Here is an 8,922-nt window from a genome sequence, read left to right on the forward strand (position 1 = left end):
CAGAGAGACACAGAGAGATCTGTCAGTGTCCACCTGTCTGCCGGGTCAGATTAGGGCTCAGACAGACAGACAGACAGACAGACAGAGAGAGAGAGAGAGAGAGAGAGAGAAAGAAAAAAGGCAGACACGGAGACATACAGACAGAGAGACAAAGTAGGAATAGACACAGAGACATACAGACAGAAAGACATACAGACAGAGAGACATACAGACAGACATACAGACAGAGAGAGAGAAAGAAAAAAGGCAGACACAGAGACATACAGACAGAGAGATATACAGACAGAGAGACAAAGTAGGAATAGACAGAGACATACAGACAGACATACAGACAGAGAGAGAGACAAACAGACAGAGAGAGACATACAGACAGAGAGAGACATACAGACAAAGACAGAGAGACACAGAGAGATCTGTCAGTGTCCACCTGTCTGCCGGGTCAGATTAGGGCTAGCCAAGTCAGCCCATAGGCCTCAAACACACCACCCAAAATAACACACATGTACACACACACACACAAACCAAAATAACCCCCAGCGGAGGAGGAGAAAGCAAGATGCTAAGCCAAGCCATGGAAACGCCTGGTATCAATTTACACCATGTTATCCACTTCTTGGACCGATCACTGTTTTATTTCATTAATTAACTCCTTAGCCTCAGTCTCCGTCCCAAATGACACCCTAGTCCCTACATAGTGCACTCCATTAGACTAGCACTCATAGGGCTCTGGTCAAAAGTAGTGCACAAAGTAGGAATAGGGTACCATTTGGGATGAATCCTAAGATACATGCCAGGGGGAACTAGCTGCAAGGCTGGCAGGGTGAGACGGGACAACAACCACTCAGAACAACTTCACACCCCATTAAGGGCTTGATGGATAGGCCAAAACTACTAGAAGATACATCCTAAATGGCACCCTATTCCCTATTGGGCCCTGTTCAAAAGTAGTGCACTATGTAGGAAATAGGGTGGCATTTGGTTTCTGCTTGGCACCTTGTACAATATAATATGAAGAGCTGGTATTTTCCTAAGGAGGAGGCAGAGAGCAACTGGCCAAGCCAGAAGGCTTGTACAATATAATATGAAGAGCTGGTATTTTCCTAAGGAGGAGGCAGAGAGCAACTGGCCAAGCCAGAAGGCTTGTACAGACACATGAGCGAGGGAAGGTGTGTGTGTTTGTGTTACTTTCCCCTCTGAAACTATGCTGGAGCCCTGATGCTTTCCTGGAGTAAATGGTGGCCTCTGGCAGCTCGCTCCCTCTTCCACGATGGCAGTGTGTATGTGTGTGTGTGTGCTCCCCAGTGTTAAACAACATATGCGTGCCAAGAACTCCTGAATCTCTGTCTCAGAGAGTGACTCACCCACACAGTAGAAATAGACCTAGCAGAATGTATGTAGAAATAGACCTAGCAGAATGTACATATAAAAACAAAACCAGCAGAATTGACATAGAAATAAGATCTAGCAGAATGTATGTAGACATAGACCTAGCAGAATGTATGTAGACATAGACCTAGCAGAATGTATGTAGACATAGACCTAGCAGAATGTATGTAGACATAGACCTAGCAGAATGTATGTAGACATAGACCTAGCAGAATGTATGTAGACATAGACCTAGCAGCATGTATGTAGACATAGACCTAGCAGAATGTATGTAGACATAGACCTAGCAGAATGTATGTAGACATAGACCTAGCAGAATGTATGTAGACATAGACCTAGCAGAATGTATGTAGACATAGACCTAGCAGAATGTATGTAGACATAGACCTAGCAGAATGTATGTAGACATAGACCTAGCAGAATGTATGTAGACATAGACCTAGCAGAATGTATGTAGACATAGACCTAGCAGAATGTATGTAGACATAGACCTAGCAGAATGTATGTAGACATAGACCTAGCAGAATAACAATAGAAATATGTATACCAAAATGGACATAGAAAGAGACCTAGCAGAATGTACATATAAAAACAAAACCAGCAGAATAGACATAGAAAGAGACCTAGCAGAAGGGACATAGAAAGAGACCTAGCAGAAGGGACATAGAAAGAGACCTAGCAGAAGGGACACAGAAAGAGACCTAGCAGAAGGGACATAGAAAGAGACCTAGCAGAAGGGACACAGAAAGAGACCTAGCAGAAAGGACATAGAAAGAGACCTAGCAGAAGGGACATAGAAAGAGACCTAGCAGAAGGGACACAGAAAGAGACCTAGCAGAAGGGACACAGAAAGAGACCTAGCAGAAGGGGCATAGAAAGAGACCTAGCAGAAGGGACATAGAAAGAGACCTAGCAGAAGGGACACAGAAAGAGACCTAGCAGAAAGGACATAGAAAGAGACCTAGCAGAAAGGACATAGAAAGAGACCTAGCAGAAGGGACATAGAAAGAGACCTAGCAGAAGGGACACAGAAAGAGACCTAAGCAGAAGGGACACAGAAAGAGACCTAGCAGAAGGGGCATAGAAAGAGACCTAGCAGAAGGGACATAGAAAGAGACCTAGTAAAAGGGGCATAGAAAGAGACCTAGCAGATAGGGACATAGAAAGAGACCTAGCAGAAGGGACATAGAAAGAGACCTAGCAGAAGGGACATAGAAAGAGACCTAGCAGAAGGGACATAGAAAGAGACCTAGTAGAAGGGGCATAGAAAGAGACCTAGTAGAAGGGGCATAGAAAGAGACCTAGCAGAAGGGACATAGAAAGAGACCTAGCAGAAGGGACATAGAAATACAACTAGCGGAATTAACATAGAAATGGACTTGACAGATGGTACATATAAAAAAACGTGCAGACCTAGCAGAATGAACATTGAAATATACGCAGCATAGAAACAGAAATAGACCTAGCAGATTGAACACAGCTCAGAAAAAAAACACAGACGAGCTGCTAATAAGTTGGAAGGGATGTACAAAACGGAATAGCATGCAAGTTGAAATGCACCAGCCTGAAATTCACTGGCTTTGTCATGGTCCACTTCATATCATTGCAAGCACATGCACGCACACACATTGCTGCATGCAAACAGCATTTAGAAAGGCAATGAGAGTCTGAGGGATGAGGAGATGATATGAGTCAATGCACTGAGCATTCTGATTGCTGTAGCCAATATGAGCCACAACAACATGAATGGAATGTCCTTTCTAGTCATTCTATATCTATACTAAGAAAACCACAGAACAAGCTCAAATAGATGGAGTGATACTAGTAGCTGTTAGAGTAATAATTAGACTGTAGGCCCCTCTCTCTAAATCTCTCTGTATAGCTCTCCTCAATCTCTTTCTAGATCCCTCTCCACCTCTCTTCCCCTCTACTTTCTCTCTCTCTATACTTCCCTCTCCAAACATCTCGTCCACTCTTCCTCTGTATCCTTCTCTCTCCCTCCTCCCCTCATCGTAATATATAGTCTATGTGTGTATCCACCACCACACCTACAGTATGTGTACATCCACCACCATACAGACATATGATAAACTGTAGTGCCAAATTTTATACACTTCATGAGAAATGGGGTTGTCTGTGTTATTCTGGTCATTCTACAGATACCTTTGAGAGTGACCTTGGTAAGAGGGTATCACACACACACCTGCCCCTTGGGCGATGTATGCACAGTAATATTTGCAAGTCAAAAGAAGGCAAGGAAAGGTTGCACTCACCTGCTGTATTCCTGACTTCTTCTCATGACTCTCTTCTCCTCACCTATCTTCTCTTCATCTGTCCTTTCTCCTCCTCTCCTCTCATCGTCTGTCCTCTCATCATCTGTCCTTTCTCCTCCTCTCCTCTCATCATCTGTCCTTTCTCCTCCTCATCTGTCCTTTCTTCTCCTTTCATCCCATCTCTTCTCTTGTCCTCCTTTTCTCTTCTCCATTCTTCTTTCTCTCTCCACTCCTCCCCTATTCTCTTTCCTTTCTCTCCTCCCCTCCCCTCTTCTCTCACTCTCCTTGCCTTTTTCTCTCCTCTCCTTGGTTATGGGTTATGTGTGGAAACCTAGAGTACATTCTGAATATACCAATTCGTTTGTCAACCTCTGGCTGTCAGTCAAACCCAGGTATCTGTTTCTCTGAGATGCTTTGACATTCCCAGGACTGATTACATGGTTCCAATGGGTGTTCCTTCAATCCCTGTTCTGTGGCTCTAATGTGGACCTCTGTTGCTTCCAAACATCCCTCCCTCCCTCTCTGTCTCTCTCTCGTTCTCTCATGCAGGGATCTTGTCAATTATGGCCTTGAAATCCGGTCATGGTCATTCCTTTCCTGAGATTTGATATCATCATCATTGTCATCTCTGCTAGCTATGCATCTTTTACAAGAACGACTGAAAGAAGGAGGGGGAAGTACAGGGTTAACTTTTCCCCTTTCTTAAATCTGACACACACACACACACACACACACACACACACAGAAACATGCACACTGCTTATTCCCTGACCACTAAGCCCTCTAAAGACTTCAATTACAGCAGGAAATCCATTCACTTATTGAACAGCTCTGTCATATTCTAAGCAAGTCTTATATTCACCATCAATATGCCCTTACAGCCTCAGTCAAACCTCAACTGTCACGTTGAACATGTTGGGTACATAGGCTAGTATAAACTAAACTAACGCTGCTCTTACCTCACCAATACTGACTGAGTTCGATATAATCACCGATTAGCTATGGGTTCGTATATGGGCGCATCAATCTGAAAAACACCGAACTATTATCAGCAATACAACTTGAAAATATGGACATGTTGAAAATGACGGAATGTTGTTGGAAGAATATAAAAAACACATACCTGATGACTGTGCACTTGATGCCCCCCAGGGCAGCGAAACCGGGAGCGCACGTTACGAGAAGCGAGCGCAAGATACAGTGGCACATGCGAACGGAGCGCTTGAAAATACACAGCATAGGCTACCCTTGCTGCACGGTATCATATTATACAACATCATACATAAACCAGCCCTATAAATAGAATTTGTGGTTTTAACAATTCTACCACTTGCGCGAGTTGTGCTTGCTTGCCGGGTGAAACGTGTTGGTACATGATACGGTTGTTAACGCACAGATACCGTACCATTGTTACTGTCATGCACGGTCAAAGTCTATAAGGATGGCATTGTGTAAATTGCATTAATTACATATAGGGATACATGTATATTTTGTAGCCCGATTTATTTTGACACTGATCAATGGCACTGGGAGGAGATGAGCTGGAACGAACCGCAAAAAGGCGCACCTTGAAAACAAACACCTCTGGCTGGTCCTTACAGCCACAGCTGGCACTGGCCGCTCCTTTCTGCAGCATGTACAGTCCACAGCGACCCAAAGCAGTCTGTTGTATTCCTATTAGCAGGCTAGACTACCGATACACCGGTGGCTTTGGCTTTGACACTAGAGTAAGAGCAGAGCGAAGAGAAAAAGAGAGGCGCGCAGCGAGCTGGAGTTGTTTTTAAATCCCCAAAAGGTTTAGTAGTTAGCTAACTCCACCGAGATCGAGAGACGCACCAACCTGTAGAATAAACCAACCGTTTTCTAGTCGACTCCTTCGGGAAGTGCGATCTTGGTGAGGACACACAGGAGATGTGACAGGGACAATTAGGCCATGTGTCAGGTCTGCTATAGCGGAGAGAAGAGGCACTCTGATATTTATACACGCATCTCCTCTCCGCTCCGCGCGAGCCTGGCGCTTCTGAACACGCTGTTTACACCAGCAGAGGCAGGAGGACACGCCCACCGCACACTCATTGGTCCGGTCCATTTCTAAGCCATTTCTATCATTCCATTGTCGGAGGCCTATTGTAGATATAATCTATAAAGACTACTTTAGCGCTATTCTAGGAGGACTGAAAAATGTATAAAATCATTTGAGAATTGGAGGCAAATGTGTAGGCCTACGTTGTAAGTGCATTTTGATGCAGGGCCAGTAACCTGAAATCTATTTAAAATATGCATTAATTAGACTATGGAAACTAAAAGTGGAAAATAAAAGTGGGATTTCCGCAGATAAGTATATTGTAGCCTACACTACTGGTGATGTGACTTGGTGCTCGGGAACATGAGCTGCCAGTAGAAATACTGTGTGAGTGTTTGGTGCACTGGAATTTCTTCTGTCTACCTTGCCACCTATATCCTTGCCACCTATATCCGCATGACCTACACTTTTATCCCTTCTCTTCTTTCCTCTACTCCCCTCCCAATCCCCTCTGCACACACTCACCCCTCTTTCTCACTACCCACTCACCCCTCTTTCTCTCTACCCACTCACCCCTCTTTCCCACTACCCACTCACCCCTCTTTCCCACTACCCACCCACCCCTCTTTCTCACTACCCACCCACCCCTCTTTCTCACTTCCCACTCACCCCTCTTTCTCACTACCCGCCCACCCATCTCTCTCTCTCTGGTCTTTATCCTATCGCTGTCCCTCACCATCGCTTTCTCTATGCGTTCCTCTCCATTCTTATTTCTCTACGCGTTCCTCTCCATTCTTATTTCTCTACGGGTCCCTCCATTCTTATTTCTCTACGCGTCCCTCTCCATTCTTATTTCTCTATGCGTTCCTCTCCATTCTTATTTCTCTACGCCTCCCTCTCCATTCTTATTTCTCTACGCGTTCCTCTCCATTCTTATTTCTCTACGCGTTCCTCTCCATTCTTATTTCTCTACGCGTTCCTCTCCATTCTTATTTCTCTATGCGTTCCTCTCCATTCTTATTTCTCTACGCGTTCCTCTCCATTCTTATTTCTCTACGAGTCCCTCTCCATTCTTATTTCTCTACGCATTCCTCTCCATTCTTATTTCTCTACGCGTTCCTCTCCATTCTTATTTCTCTATGCGTTCCTCTCCATTCTTATTCCTCTAACGTTTCTCTCCATTCTTATTTCTCTATGCGTTCCTCTCCATTCTTATTTCTCTATGCGTTCCTCTCCATTCTTATTTCTCTCCATACCGACTGTCTTGTTCCTGTCTGTACATTAGCTTACAGGTCAAACATGGGAGTTTCGTAACTGTCCTGCTATGGTTGAGGAGGTTGATACCATGAAATGGAGCTTTGAAACTCAAAAGTCTCTTGTCGAATAGGCTAGATTGTTACACTCTTAGAAAAAAGGTTCTGTATAGAACCAACAAGGGTTCTGCTTGCTTCATATATGGCACCTTTTGCAACCAGCTCTCAGAGCATTTCGTATTATTCTGCATGTAAATCCGAGATGCTCCATTTAGTAAAATATGTAAGATTTCGTATGGTATGTACTAATTTGTAGTTGTCCATCTCCCATTTTGTATGATATGTTGCAAAATACAATTCGTATGATATGTTATGATTTTCAAAAAACATACAATATGTTACGAATTTGCAAAATATAAAATTTCTTACAAATGTGCGAAACTTAGATAAGTTACGAATTCCCATTTGTTGTGGCTAACATTTTATAGGTGGCAAATGCTAACATCAGCTAGGCTAAGGGTTAGGGTTAAGATTAGGAGTTAGGTTAAGGTAAGGTTAGGTGAAGGGTTAGCTAAAAGGGTGAAGGTTAGGGGAAGGGTTAGCTAAAAGGGTGAAGGTTAGGGGAAGGGTTAGCTAAAGGGTTAATGTTAGGGGAAGGGTTAGCTAAAAGGGTTAAGGTTAGGGGAAGGGATAGCTAAAAGGGTTAAGGTTAGGAGAAGGGTTAGCTAAAGGGTTAAGGTTAGGGGAAGGGTTAGCTAAAGGGTTAAGGTTAGGGGAAGGGTTAGCTAAAAGGGTTAAGGTTAGGGGAAGGGTTAGCTAAAAGGGTTAAGGTTAGGGGAAGGGTTAGCTAAAAGGGTTAAGGTTAGGGGAAGGGTTAGCTAAAAGGGTTAAGGTTAGGGGAAGAGTTAGCTAAAAGGGTTAAGGTTAGGGGAAGGGTTAGCTAAAGGGTTAATGTTAGGGGAAGGGTTAGCTAAAAGGGTTAAGGTTAGAGGAAGGGTTAGCTAAAAGGGTTAAGGTTAGGGGAAGGGTTAGCTAAAGGGTTAAGGTTAGGGGAAGGGTTAGCTAACATGCTAAGTAGTCAAGACAGAGAGTGGATTCTCTGCCCTCACTAGCCTGAAAACGAAATAGAGACACAGACTGTGGTGAAAATGATTTAAGTCTGAAACTCTCCAATACAACCCAACATTGCAGAGTTATGTGCATCCTTTCAAGCACAACCTTCTCATTAACCTGTGGTTAGTTATTCACAATTTTCAATGAACAAATAAGGTTTTATATGTAAGATGGTTAAATAAAGAGCAGCGGGTTTGTGACAAAAAGTCACTCATTCTGATGTTTAACAAATGTATGGTATAGTGTGTGTGTGGCAGGCTTACAATGATGGCAAAAAACAAAAAAACATTTGAGAGTGCGCTGACCCTGCTGCTAGAGGGGGTACGCAGCTGGAGGTTGGACGTTTGAAGGGGTACGCAGCTGGAGGTTGGACGTTTGAAGGGGTACGGGACTATAAAACGTTTGGGAACCACTGCTACAGACAATACCAACGTTAACATACTTCTTTCTGGTTAGACACGGTTTAAGTCAAACCCACCTGTCAACCAAAAGCTTAGTGTGGATCAGGTCTGCATAGCCGACCAGTCCGCCTTCAGGAATCCCCGCTGAGTACTGCCATAGCCTTAGGCAACATAAAGACCAACTCATTGGAACAGAACAGTCCCATCCCTGTAGGCAGCTGCTATCAGGATGAATCGGGCTACTGGGAAATACTGTCAAATATGTCCCAGTATTCATCCGTAGGGGCCGCTGTTAAATGGGATGTGAGCAACGAAACTGAATACAGGCTGTGTATATTTCGAGACAGGACGGCTGAGGTGAAGTCTCCGTAGATGAGTCGGCTAAACACGGTTCAATGATTAGCCTGTTTCCCGTTTAAATGATCAAGGCTATAAACAGAGTTATGAATAGACTATGAACTATATAATTACTT

At 43.9% G+C, this 8,922-nt stretch overlaps 1 protein-coding gene across 6 annotated transcripts in view; it reads right to left on the reverse strand.

The window, feature by feature from the left end:
- LOC116372541 (cell migration-inducing and hyaluronan-binding protein-like) overlaps positions 1-5,674 on the reverse strand; it is a 92,590-nt gene extending 86,916 nt beyond the window's left edge. For 2 of the 6 annotated variants that reach the window (XM_031821376.1, XM_031821372.1), the window contains exon 1: positions 5,517-5,674. The gene's annotated coding sequence lies outside the window, so the exon portion shown is untranslated. Of the gene's footprint in view, positions 1-3,659; positions 3,725-4,782; positions 5,475-5,499 lie in introns of those variants that run through there. The other 4 variants (XM_031821371.1, XM_031821370.1, XM_031821374.1 and 1 more) reach the window with 3 other exon arrangements.
- Between the last annotated feature and the right edge of the window lie 3,248 nt (positions 5,675-8,922).

This window comes from Oncorhynchus kisutch, unplaced genomic scaffold (assembly GCF_002021735.2).
Source record: "Oncorhynchus kisutch isolate 150728-3 unplaced genomic scaffold, Okis_V2 scaffold3967, whole genome shotgun sequence".
In the NCBI taxonomy this organism is placed as follows: domain Eukaryota; kingdom Metazoa; phylum Chordata; class Actinopteri; order Salmoniformes; family Salmonidae; genus Oncorhynchus; species Oncorhynchus kisutch.